At 34.8% G+C, this 14033-nt stretch overlaps 1 protein-coding gene across 3 annotated transcripts in view; it reads left to right on the forward strand.

The window, feature by feature from the left end:
- Positions 1-9838: 9838 nt before the first annotated feature.
- Positions 9839-14033, forward strand: part of LOC143236022 (solute carrier organic anion transporter family member 3A1-like) — a 64475-nt gene continuing 60280 nt past the window's right edge. For 2 of the 3 annotated variants that reach the window (XM_076474230.1, XM_076474232.1), the window contains exon 1: positions 9839-9991. The gene's annotated coding sequence lies outside the window, so the exon portion shown is untranslated. The remainder of the gene's footprint in view (positions 9992-14033) is intronic. The other variant, XM_076474231.1, reaches the window with a different exon arrangement.

The raw sequence follows: 14033 nt of genomic DNA on the forward strand, positions 1-14033 counted from the left end.
AGCCCAAACGAGCCGTTTTTTGCATATATATTTCTCAACAAGTGGGTTTCTCGTCATCACTGATTATTTTGGACCACTTCTTTATCAACGAATAGTGAGATTAACAGTTAATATTATAACGTACCCACGACTGAAAGGGCCAGCATGTTTGGTGTGATGGGGATTCGAACCCGTAATCCTCAGGTTACGAATTCAGCGTCCTGACCATGCCGGGCCTAATAAAGAGGATACATTTCATACCTATGATGAGCCAGACAACACATATACCTAAACCTTGAAACTACAACAACGACAACACAGCTTGCTAAAATTCAGCTGACGTTTATCTAGTAATAAACGAACTATTTTCTAATTTCGTAGAGTTCATATGAAATCTTCTGAGTCCAATTATTATACAATTTGGAAAATGTGTTTTCTAAAGCTTCATCATCCTTTTTTTCTGTAAAAAAATAACACTTTAGTGATGATTCGGCTATGATATTTGCAATAACAAAGAAAACAAATTCTTTCAGTCCTACGTTTTAGAAACTATCATCCAGCACTACTGTTAGACACTAAAGTACTATTTAGAAGAAATAGCTTTAAAAATGAATTACACTCGGTATGGCAAGAGGGTTAGGGCGCTCGGGTCCTAATTTGAGTGTTGCGGGTTCGAATCCTTGTCATACCAAACATGCTCGCCCTTTCTGCCGTGGGAATGTTATAGCTTAACAATCAATCCCACTATTCGTTAGTAAAAAGAGTTGGTGATGACTACCTGCCTTCTCTCCAGTCTTACGCTGCTAAAATAAGGAAAGCTAGCGCAGATAGCCCTCGTGTAGGTTTATGCAAAATTCAAAAACAAGCAAGCAAAATGAATTACTGTAAAACACAAAGTTATCATTCAACGCTTCGAGATTAGTTCACTAGTTATTGGATTAAAAAGTAATTTAATAAGCTTCATAAAGTAAGTTTACGAACAGAGAAAAACTTCTTGACTTAAAACGAGGGAGAGGTAATAAATTACACCTACAGAAGTGTAATTGCTAAATGGAAAGCTGAATGTTGCAGTTTAGAGAGGGAAGGTTGTTGTCGTTGGTTAGAAAGCGAACATGTGTATTTGTAACAGAGACACGTACGTCAGAAATATACTATTCAAAAAGAGAAACGCAAAAGGGTTTGTTATTTTAAAGAGAAATATATGTAATAACGTTACAAGCTCAGAGTATGTGATGTTACACGTGTTAAGGCACTGATTGTCAGACCAAAATGACAATAAAAGTTGTGCACTTTGAAAACGGAGGAAAACATCGGAATTTTCGCCAAAACGCATTCGTGTCCAATAAATTTGTTTGAGAGATCTGCATGTTCTGCAAGTGCAACATGTGCAAAATCCCTATAAAAGTGACGGGTTCTCGGTTTCCATAGCTCAGTGTTAAGCCACCTACACGCAATACAGTTACACCAAGACTGATTGAAGCACAACGCAACAACGCCATTGGTAGATTGGAAGCAGACGAATCTCGATCAGATGTTGCCAGAGCTGTGAATGTCCACCCAAGCAACATCACAAGGCTATGAAATTGTCACCAACAACATGGATTAACTTGTGACCGTCCACGATCTGGCAGACTTCGTGTGACCGCGCCCGCACAAGATCGCTACATCCGGTTACGACACCTTCGGGATAGGACCACCACTGGGACGTCTACTGCCTCAACCATACCAGGGCTGCGTAGGATTTTCGATCAGACCGTACGCAACCGTCGACGAGATTCTTAGGCCCCGTGTGCAATCCATCATGGTGAACGTCAACGACGTTTTTCAACATGACAACGCCCGTCCTCACACAGCCCGACTCATCACTGTCTTCTTGAGACACCACAACATCAACGTTCTTCCCTGGCCCTCCAGATCACAAGATTTAAACCCCATCGAACATCTTTGGGACAAGTTGGACCGACGTCTGCGACGGCGACAACCTCAACCGCAGACTCTACCTCAGCTTGTAGCAGCTTTGCAGGCTGAGTGGACAGCCATTCCACAGGATGTGATTCGTCATCTCATCGCTTCAATGGGTAGGAGATGCCAAGCAGTTATTGATGCTCACGGGGGGCATACTCGTTATTGACGTTGAGTGACGTTAAAATTCAACTAGTGAGCGTGGACTTCGCCTTTGCAGACTTTGGAAGTTCAGCAGTGAATGTGCAAAGTTTCACACATGTCATACAGAACTACCCGGAATAAACTTGTTAACAATATGTCTCAAATTTTGCCTTTTGCGTTTCTTTTTTTGAAGAGTATATTACAAACTTATAACCAGAATTTATGAAAATTTTTATTTACCGAGTAAAAAACTATTTCTCTTCCAAAGTGTAATTTGATTGAGCAAACATTGCTTGAAAACTTTTGAAAGCCTAGTTGTTTTTATATTCTCTGTAGTTCTACAGTTAAAGTGTTGGCCCTGGTGCGTTTGTTGTTAAGTACAAAGCTACTAAATGAGCTATCTGTGCTCTGCCCACCATGAGTATCGAAACCAGGTCGCTAGTGTTGCATGTTCACAGGCACATCGCTGTTGATTGGCTAATCACATGTCATATATCGAAGTAAGTTATTCAGTACATGAATCATATCTCAGCAAATAAAAAAATGAAGTTTTCATTTTATATTCTGACTTGATAATATTAGTAATTTGAGTTCCCAATTTGTACAAAACTATAGAATTAGTAATCTGACATCACAAATATCTAATTTTAAACAGTGCTGCATTCAACATACCACGTGATTCAATAAAATCTATATTTAGATTTGTTCTTTTAATATTCACTTTTAAATTAACAAATTTGTTTGTTTGTTTGTTTTTTGGATTTCGCACAAAGCTACTCGAGGGCTATCTGTGCTAGCCGTCCCTAATTTAGCAGTGTAAGACTAGAGGGAAGGCAGCTAGTCATCACCACCCACCGCCAACTCTTGGGCTACTCTTTTACCAACGAAAAGTGGGATTGACCATCACATATAACGCCCCCGCGACTTAAATGGCGAGCATGTTTAGTGCGATAGGGATTCGAACCCGCGACCCTCAAATTACGAATCGAACGCTTTAACCCACCTGGCCATGCTGGGCCTGTTAAGATAACTATCGTCTAATTTGTATGAGAAAAGAAAGGCTTAACAGATAGGGTAGGTAATATTAGTTTGCTCTGTATAAGTTTAGAAAAAGTAATTACACATTCACGTCAGTTACAAATTAAACAGAACTTTAAAAATTAAAGAGGCCAGTATTTTCGGACGAATGCGACGTTTTTTCGCTAGACGATACCAACTTAAGTCAATTTCTACACCATGAAAAATCGGGAAAAAGCATTAAAAAACAAAACAAAAAAAAACGACAAATGTGTGCATAATTGCTTGGAATCTCTAAGAAGGTTTGTTTGTTTTTTTAAACTCGCGCAAAGCTATACAAGGGCTATATGAGTTTGTAAGAAGGTATCTTTGTAAGGTGGTTAGCATACACATGAATAGTTCACGAAAATCCCAAAAGGGGTTTCATCGCACAAAAATTGAGCAAAAGACCACAATTGTCGATACCTCTGTTTCGAACTTGTAAAGCGTATCTTTGTACTAACTCCACGTAAAGTGGTCAAAATATGGCCAAGAAATGGACTTAAACCACCAAAATTATGCTATTTTTTGTGACCTTTTGACCCCTCTACCCTCAATATGACCAAAAATAGCATATCCCATATTTTTGTATGGGGCTTATATAAAATTTTGTTCATAACAAATCTAATCTATGTTGGTCAAAATAGAGCCCAATAACAAGCTCTGGCCCTCTAACAAGAATCAAAATGGGCAAATCTAATTTTTGTTATGTGCCAATGTGTTGGATGTATGAATTTTTTTACTTATGTCAATTTGTATCTTGATTGCTCCAAATATAACGACGCATTTACATTTTGGGGTTGTTTGATCTTTCACTCCATAAACTTGTTTTAAAAAGTATAAATAGAAAGAAAGAAGAATAGGTTATGAGCGTAGTAGACCAAGGTATAAACCTCTCAAGTTTCAAGTCAATTCGTTGAGAAATAAAGGAATGGCGCTCGACTGAAACGTTCTTGGTTCTTAAGAAGAAAAAGTCAGAAGGAAAGAAGAACCAATATAACAAAAGTGTATCTCTCTTAGAAGATATAATAACTAAATATTTGAAAACATACAGGAAGTGCATTTTATCATAAGCACACGGAGAACCACAAATGTTAATTTAAAAAACTTGAACAGGAGAACCGCAAATGTTAATTAAGAAACTTGAATATGAGAACCACAAATGTTAATTAAGGAACTTGAACATGAGAACCACAAATGTTAATTAAGAAACTTGAACATGAGAACCACAAATGTTAATTAAGGAACTAGAATATGAGAACCACAAATGTTAATTGAGGAACTTGAACATGAGAACCACAAATGTTAATTAAGAAAGCTTGCAACACAAGAACCACAAATGTTGATAAAGGAAAGCTGAACATGGGAATCACAAATTTTCATTAAGAAAAGTTGAACAGAAGAACCACAAATATTAAATGAGGAAGTTCAAACATGAGAATAATAAGTGTTAAGAAAGTAAACTTTAATATAGTACGAGTTGTTCAAAAGATTCCAAATTAGCATATCATGTTAATTGAGGAAGCTCAAATATCGCACTAACAAATGTTAAGAAAATAAACTTTAACATGGTTCGGGTTGTGAATACACTGCCTAAACAATCTATCAAAGAATGGTAAGGGTTGTCTAAAATATTCCAAATTAGCATATCATAATGGAAAATAATCCATAACGGAAGCAAAAAGAGCAGTAAGGAGAAATGATACAGTTTCTGATGTCTGTCAAACAGTTAGAGACTCCTTTTAGGGTGTACAGCAATAGTTGGTGACACTTCTGTTTATTGCAGCTGGTCGATGGAGCCTAATGTGAGCTTATGAGCTTTTTCAGCCAGTGGATAGATGGTAGCTAAGGCATTGTTTGATGTTGCTTCTTAAACCTTTTTGTTTTCAACCACGAACTTTGTCAGGTGAGACTGGCAGTAAAGTAGAATGTGACATAAAGTGTTTTGGATGAACAAAAGTAGAAATTGGACAAACTGCTTTTGGAGATGGACGCGATGACGCGGCCTCCGCCGAGAAAATCATGTTTGCCTTTCCCTTCCCCTGGACATTTTGGGGAAAGAAAAACAGAAATAAACAACAACAGTTGGATTTAAATCTGGTCGGAGCAGCTCAGATTTCTATCGTTCGAATAGAATGTCGTCGGTATTTGGGTAATAAAAGTTCATACCCTGAAGGGTCAGGTTCTCTATGACCTCTTCCTCCTCAGATTTCTATCCAGAGATACTTCCTTGCCATTTAAAAATAGATTCGTCCGCTTTCTCGTTGCCACGACAACGGCTATGCGCAGAGGAATTTTTTAGCTTTTTCGCAGCAAAAGGGGTAACATGGCCGTTGTTTGTTTGTTTGAAGTTCAGCACAAAGTTACAAGATGGGCTATCTGTCTTCTGCTCATTACGGGGGCCGGGTAGGGCCCTCTAACAAAATTAAAACCGGCTTGTGTAAGCTCCAGAGCATGAAGTAGGGAGAATCCCTGTATCCCAGGATTCCCTGATATTCTTGGTGTGTTTTCAAAATTCTGCGAGCCTCTGACACGTGTCTGATGTATCTGAATAAGTTTAAAAAATTGAGAGCCCCCTGTGTTCACCTCTCACTCGCATTACGAGAGTTTGGTAGCGTTTGCTACAACATCGGGTGAATGTTCTGAACAAACTGTCTGCTAATAATATCTCTGAGTGTAAAGAACCAGTAATTAATGGCACAAACACATACTGAGTATAAACTTGTACTGAGTAAAGAGATTAGAGTCAACAGAATACAACTCATACTGATGTAAAGATTTAAGTCAACAAAATATACCCTCAGATTACTTATCGAGTGCCCTAACCACCTGTCCATGCTAGGCCTTATTAGTTTACAGATACATGAATATATATAGAGAATAGGGCAAAGAGGGCAAGTTGTCATCAAATCCAAACGTGCACATATATGTGTGAGGGATTCAATTTAAATGTTATTTTATTTTCAGAGTTAAAACCAAAAATCGTTGATATATATATATATATATTAGTATTTTTAGAAACTGTTGAAATAACATACAGTACAAGAACATTTAAATTTTTTTGTGGGCTTCAGTCACATAGAATAGTTCCTTTACTATTGAAACCTAAAATTGGTAGTAAGGCCTCAAACACTTTTAAACGTACTTTTCTAAACTGGATAAGTATTAAGTTATTTTTGGGTTAATACTTTTTTTTTTTCTTGCGGAGGCCCCTAGCTGCACGCGAATCACAACAACCATGAAAATTGAAGTTATTTCCACGAATTACAGAACGAGTCCTCTAAGTACTTTACAAAAAGGATTTAGCGATTTCAGCCTTTTTAGAGAGCTGAATTCTTTTCACTGTGTGGGTGTTTACTAAAATTACTCAACATGACAAAATCAGCACTGATACAACCAGTAGCAAACACTAAGATAATAAGTTGGTAGTTTCAGGGTTAAAAACACATAAGTTTAGTTTCTCATTATTACACTAGAAGAATTACTGGCACTAGTTTTGAGTCGCAAAATTGTAGATAAAATAGCTACTAATTTCACACTTCAATATATATTGTAGAACATATATTTATTCAAACTTCCACACAGTTTTTGAATGTGGTTGATTACATCCGCGTTAACGGGATGACGCAAGATCGTACACGTATTGCAACATTAAGACAGCTTGCGCACGCGTCTGCATGAGCCTTCTAGGAAGGCTGCCTATTTCGAGCTGGTTCAAAACCCTGCACAAATTGGTTTGTTAAGGTTTGAATTATTGGTGTATACATGAGGTTGAAGTACGTAACCTAATTACCTGTGGGATAACCACAGGATCTGACTATAGAAGTGTAATGTACACAAGCTTGTCTCTTTTTCTTGGCCTCTTTTGCCTTGATCTTGGAAAGATTTCTCTTCACCCCGGTATCCGGTTAAAGACAGAATTAAACAACTAGTTTAGGGACGAACTAATGTTGGGAATAAAAATTTATTTCATTTGTTCACTCGTATTTCTTTGTATATTTGTTTGTTTTTGCTGTGAATGTTCAATTCATTCTAGGCTTAACAATCAGACATTTGCAGATACTTTACTGTTGAACACCAATGTACATGAATGTTGCAGCAAATAAGGTAATTTATTTACGAAACGAAACGACAGCTTAGTATATTTCAAAACTATCCGTTTTTATAAAATAACTGCTAATGAAATACAGAGTTTTCATGTAACAAACACATTTTATCAAATGTGTCCTTAGTCACAAGTGTGAACTGTGAATATAGCACAGTAAATTCTTAAACTGAATTTTGTTGTCACATTCATACAGTAAAACATATGTGAGTTTTGAACGTTTGAAAGTGTTGTAAAGATGATTAAACTAAACATTATTTTTGAGTTCCTTTTTATGTATATATACTAATATTATTCACGAATGAATTTCTAGTATTTGTTAGTGAAAATGCAAAATGATTTTTGAGTGTAAAATTTGAAAATTCTTAACTAAGTAATCTATTAAATGAAGTTTGGAATTTTTAAAAAGTAACTACCGATTGTTTAAAAAACAGACATAAAACATGCAAAATTTATATATTAGATCAATTTATAAAATTCATTTTCTTTTCCTAATCGTATTTTTTGTGGTTACCCCAAACGAAAACACATAATCTTACAAAAACACCACAGCTATGACTGCTCGTTTATGAATAGTTTAAACAGTATATTAACAATACTTTTATATTTTATTTCCATTCACATTAATTATAGTTTCTTACTTATTGTTTTGTGTAAAATAAACTGTTTAGCGAACTCTTCTCTTTGCTAGAGGCTATTTCAACTTTACTAAAACTGATTCATATTTTGTTTGGTTTGAATTTCGCGCAAAGCTACTCAAGGGCTATCTGCGCTAGAGGGAAGGCAGCTTGTCATCAGCACCCACCGCCAACTCTAGGGCTACTCTTTTACCAACGAATAGTGAGATTGACCGTCACATTATAACGCCCCCACGGCTGAAAGGGCGAGCATGTTTGGTGTGACGGGAATTCGAACCCGCGACCCTCAGATTACGAACCGAACACCTTAACCCACAGAAAATTATGTCTCTTCGCGCGTCTATTTATAAATACTAAGGTGAGGTTCCAGAAAGTTCAGTGGGCAGTAATACTGGCAATCACTAGTATTTTACATACACATCGTACATTGTTGATTCTCACGTTCGAGAATCTTCTACAAATAGACCCTCAGAGTACGAGTCAAGTGCCTTAATTACCTGGTAATGCTGGGCCTGATCTTTCGTTTTTCAACATAAAAAAATAGCAATTCTATGTTATATAGTAACTCTATAATAAAAGTCGATAAATTAGCTTTCTTAAATAAATGGCTTTAAGCTCCTTGCCTAGTTAGAGTTTTATGAACTGGCCTTAGAACAGAAAACTAATAAGGGAATGAACTATTATTTATTTGCACCGTGTAAGTATATTTTCATTATTATGTAATTAATATAAAACTGGCCTATATTTTACATAGCGGTTTAATTATCTTCTAAATTTGGTAGAGTTGTCAAGTGTGCTTTTTTCTCCATTGGTGCTTGGTAAACGGTATTAACATCATATTTTAATGAACTATAACATATGTCTCTTACCTATATGATTAGGCCCGGCATGGCCAAGCGCGTTAAGGCGTTCGACTCGTAATCTGAGGGTCGCGGGTTCGCATCTGCGTCGCGCCAAACATGCTTGCCCTCCCAGCCGTGGGGGCGTTATAATGTGACGGCCAATCCCACTATTCGTTGGTAAAAGAGTAGCCCAAGAGTTGGCGATGGGTGGTGATGACTAGCTGCCTTCCCTCTAGTCTTACCCTGCTAAATTAGAGGACGGCTAGCACAGATAGCCCGCGAGTAGCTTTGTGCAAAATTCCAAAACAAAAAAACAAAAACAAACCTATATGCTTTAAGCAAGGCCTAATAGTTAGCACGCAGGACTGTGGATTTGATGGTTCATAGGCTTATGTCCTATTACGGCAGAATTACGTCTCGCTCTTTGGGGCTGTGCGTGTGTTATAAAAGTTACGATCAAATTCCACTATTCAATAAGAGCAGCCCGAAAGTTAGCAGGGTACGGTTGACCAACTTCCCTGTAGTTTATCAGTTCAAAATTAGGGACTGTTAGCGCGTATAGCTCTCTTGTAACTGCACACGAATATATGAAACGAAACGATCCATTTATGTTGGCTATGCGGCTGTATACATCAGCTAGTCTGAGTCGTTGTAGTAGAGTGAAACCTAACTTTGTACAATATAAAAGTACCAATTAAAGTAAGTCAGTTTCAAATATAATGCAGAACTTAAGCACGTTTATTTGATGTAGTATACACGACTGAAGAAAAAAAGTAAAGTAAAAATCAGTACCAGTTACATAAATTACTATATTTCTATTTTGTTTGTTCGTTATTAAGCACATAAACTACAAACCCATATTGGTATATGTGCTGTGAAACAACATTTCTAACATTATAAAATTTCAGACACGCTGCTGAGCTAATATATGCGATTATTATATTAATACTAGTTACAGATTCTCGAGTGATTGCTTGTTCCTACTCTTAAAAATTGTATTTATGTCATAGGAATAAGGCTGGTATAAACGTGAACTACCGTTGAATTTGCTGAGATTGAATAAACTAGTTATTGCTTCGAGCAATAGATGCCGCTTTAAAACATCTTTTGTAACTCGTTTAGTTGAGAGAGCAAAACAGCTACCTTCGATAGTGCAGGATTTTGTTTTGGTGGAGAAGGTAATCCGTAGTTTCGAGTTCGTTAACATTTGGATGGTGGTTGTGAGACAGGTGTAAGGAATGCCTTCATTATTAAGCAAGAAATTCGTAAGTTTAATTATGTTATTTCTGATAATTTAGAACACACGTTATTTTTTAAGAAAATACCATGATTCGGAGAAGTCTTAAAAATTCTAACAGTTTTAGTATAAGTTACAATATTGCAATTGTAATAAGTATGAGTAATTATGTGTTTAATACTAACGGCAACATACTCTAAGACTGAATCTTTGACTGTTGTTTATATAATGTTACACCAGTGGTTTGTTTATACTTATGTTAATTTCGCAGTGATTTCGGTTATTGACCCCGTCATTTTACGTTCCACTTGTTACTTATAAGTTATAATATCTTCTATTATCAAACAGTCAAGTTAGATTTCTCACTTTATCAGTTATAAATTTATAAGTTTTATTACACGGCTTGAACTTTGTTGGTTTTTTTTTCCAGCAGATATGCTTTTTTCGTCAAGTTTAATTACTGACTATAAGTTGTATTACTTGTACTTTATAACAATGAAAACTTCCGTGATGATAGTTGACATTTGTGTTAATAACAGTGGTAAAAATAGGCCTACCATGAGTGCTAAAGTTAAATAAACTTACAAGTTATAAAGAATTTTGGGTTTTTCTCTTTAGTTATTATTCTTAGTCTTAGTTTAATCATGATAATTGGATGTCATTTGTTATTTGATTATAATTCAAGGAGCTTAATTTAAGGCAGCTTAGATCCTTATAGTTACAAAAATATAACTTTAATAGAAATTTAAATAACTACATAGGACATCGTCAACTCGTGTCCAGCTCCTAACTCTGAAGTTAATCATTAATTAAGTTCTTATTGCACTATTTTAATACGCAGAAATAATGAATATATGTTTTTGTAAAAAGGTCCTACAAAGTGGAAGGAGAAATTGTAAAGTTTGTAATATATTTAAGAAGATGTATTTCTTTATATCTTTAACTTACACAAGTTAATGGTGAATAAGTAAATTTGATTATTTGTCTGTACGTTAAACAGATAAGAAAAATATTTTAATATAAACATTTATAAGTCACCCTAAATTCTCTGCTTTTCCCACAAAATATTGCATATGTGTGTATACCAAAAGAACTAGATATTGAAATTGGCTTGTTTTTCCTAATCAAAAAACGCTTGCTGCTCTACATTTCTCTGATTGGATAGTTACAATTTGTTTAGTATATGGATTCTTTATTATTTAGGAAACTGATAAGGAATCACTCATATTTTGTTATCATTCTCGTAACACAACAAACTCTTTCAAATAAACCAGTATTCTCTTAGATAAGGAGATCACATCTGCACATAATATTCAAAATTGGGACTTAGTAGTGATATGAATAGAGATAGTTAATATAACTAGGAGCACATTCAATAGCAGTGAAGAAAAGGACCCTGGACTGGCAATTGATAATCACTCAGGCTGTTTTTATCTAGTACTAAGTTTAACAGGTATGATTTTAAGATTGATTTATAGACATATTTTTTGTGTTCCACTTGATATTGGGATATTTTCCAAAGAGCAAATGGAGCTATGAATATCATGGAGATATTTTAACATTGCACAGAACAATTACAAGTCATAAAAGGTTATCTTCTCTCTATTACATATCATTACTTAGGCCAAATGGATCCTCAATTCCCTCATATTGCATTATGATCAGTAAACTTCCTTCCAAATTCAAAATAAATAATTCCATTTTAATATGTTATGACTTTTCAGGAATTATTGATAAAATATTTCTCCTGCTTTCTGAATTCCTTCAACATGTTCAGTTGGTGTTTGGAATAGATTGATTAGGATTAAATTTCAAGCTAGTATGTAAAATAACTTAAATCTTACAGTATTTGTATTAAAAAAATGAGAAAATCAGGTCATTTGACTATCACATTCTAAATAGAATCAACCTGTTTCAACATCCAGGTATCATCATTACATTGGAAGTTTCTGTTCGAGAAGTTCTTTGAATATTTAATAATAAAAAAAGGTTCAGAAACAAGACTTCAGAGGGACCATACTTTGAAATTTCCTTTAAAAAAATGTGATAATTTAATAGATGGTTGGTTTTTGTTACATTAGTCATTATTTTACAAAGGAGTGCATTGAATGGTTGTTGACCCCTGGTCCAGTAGGATTACAACCTGGTTATACTCTTCCAGAGCTACTGACTAACCTGCTGTACATCTCTCTTTCTCTGTATATATATCATCTTGATTTTTTTTTCGTATTTGCCCAAACTGCTTTAGGTTCCCAATCTGCTACTTAAAGGTAGTTTGCTTTATTACATTAGCTGCCATTTTATAAAGACAGTTTCACTTTGTTACATTAGCTGTTCTTTCATTAAGACGGTTTGAAATTTTTACATTAGTTGTTCTAAACCGAACAGTTGCATTGGTTTCTTGTTTCGAACTGTTCATTGAGTATAAAATAGAAAAGCTCTTTGTATCTTTACTCTTGTTTATCTTAGCAATTTTGCGCGACTTACCTGGACTTTTATTTTAATGCACAAAGCCATTACTGTTATGACCTTATAGTGATATCTGATGCTCAAACATTATTGATAATGCAGTGTCTATAAAATGTAACTGAAATGGGTTTTACTTCTGTATACCTTAAATGTTTTGCTGCAAGTTATCAACACACTTAAAACAAAAATTGTCAATAATTTTTATGAAACTAGTGAGAATACTCAAAGCACACAGTGTGTGTGATAATATAGAAATGTTTCCAACAACAGTACAGTAATGCTTCTAATAACAATACATTTAAATACTTTAAAAACCTTGTTTTTCCTCTCTTAGTTTTAATTAGACTTTTGCTCAGTTTCAACACTTCTTTGAACAGTGTTATCTACTAGTTCTAATAAAACACCTTTTTTATTTTTATAGTTAAAAAACTATTTATTATGCATATGCAATTCTAAGTGTGTTTGGCAGAACTAACTTTTTATTAATTAACAAATAAATGTCTGTTTTATCTTATGAATTTATAAATTTCTACTATTAATTGTTGTAGAATTTTTTTTTTTTAGGTTGCTTGAGGAAGCTTATTTGTTTGACCTAGTTTTGAAACTTGTTGAATGTACTGTGTCATTCTAGTACAGGTGTAAAGCTATTTTCAATTTGAGTGCACTTGCATGTCACCCAGGGATGATAAATGTAACTTTCTTTTATAGCTGTCTGTATTTTCTCTCCACCATATCTAGATAACTAGTATGGAACTAATTTCCTCCTTAAGTGGAGTTAAGCTTATTAAAACAGGTTTCTGAATTTGGTGACCTTCGGATCATCTACTATACTGGTGTCTCTCAAGTAGGACACTAAACAAAATCAATATTTACAAGGTCACAGTCAAATACTGCTCATTATGAATTAACTTTCAAGTTCTTTGGTTAGCTAGTGATAATATTATATGCATTAAACCAATTATATTACTTTTGTTACATCAGTTGTGGGAAAAGTTTTTGAAAACCTGTTGAAAGATGTTTTGCAAAATCATTTAACGAAGTTTAGAATTTTCTTGGATTTGGTTTTACTGAGGGAAAGTCTTGTTTCACCTGTTTTTTTTTATATTCTTTGAAAAGGTTACAGCGTATATAGATGACAATAAGGGTGTAGATTTAGGGTATCCAGAGTTTCAGAAATCATCTGACAAAAAAGGCGTGTAAAAATTATGTATGTAGATGTGTATGTGTGTGGGTGGATGGGTGGGATAAGTTAACTAATTGGGTAAAAGAGTGGCTGAATGGAGGAAAACAGAATTGTTATTAATGGAGTTCAGTCAAACAGGATTAATGTCGCAAGTGGTGTACCTCAGAGTTCAGTCTGAGGATCTTTGTTCTTTTTAATTTACATCAATGTAGATGAAGGAATGGTTAATAAATTACTTAAATTTAGAGATGTTAATAAGATCATTGGTGTTACTGACTGTGAAGAGGATGCTGGTGTTTTACAAAATAATTTAGATCATTTAGTAAGTTGGGAAAATAAATGGCAGATGGGTTTTAATTATGATAAATGCAAGATATTGTATTTGGGTTATCATAACTTGAATTATAAGTTTAATTTG

This window comes from Tachypleus tridentatus, chromosome 13 (genome assembly GCF_004210375.1).
Source record: "Tachypleus tridentatus isolate NWPU-2018 chromosome 13, ASM421037v1, whole genome shotgun sequence".
Classification (NCBI taxonomy): Eukaryota; Metazoa; Arthropoda; class Merostomata; order Xiphosura; family Limulidae; genus Tachypleus; species Tachypleus tridentatus.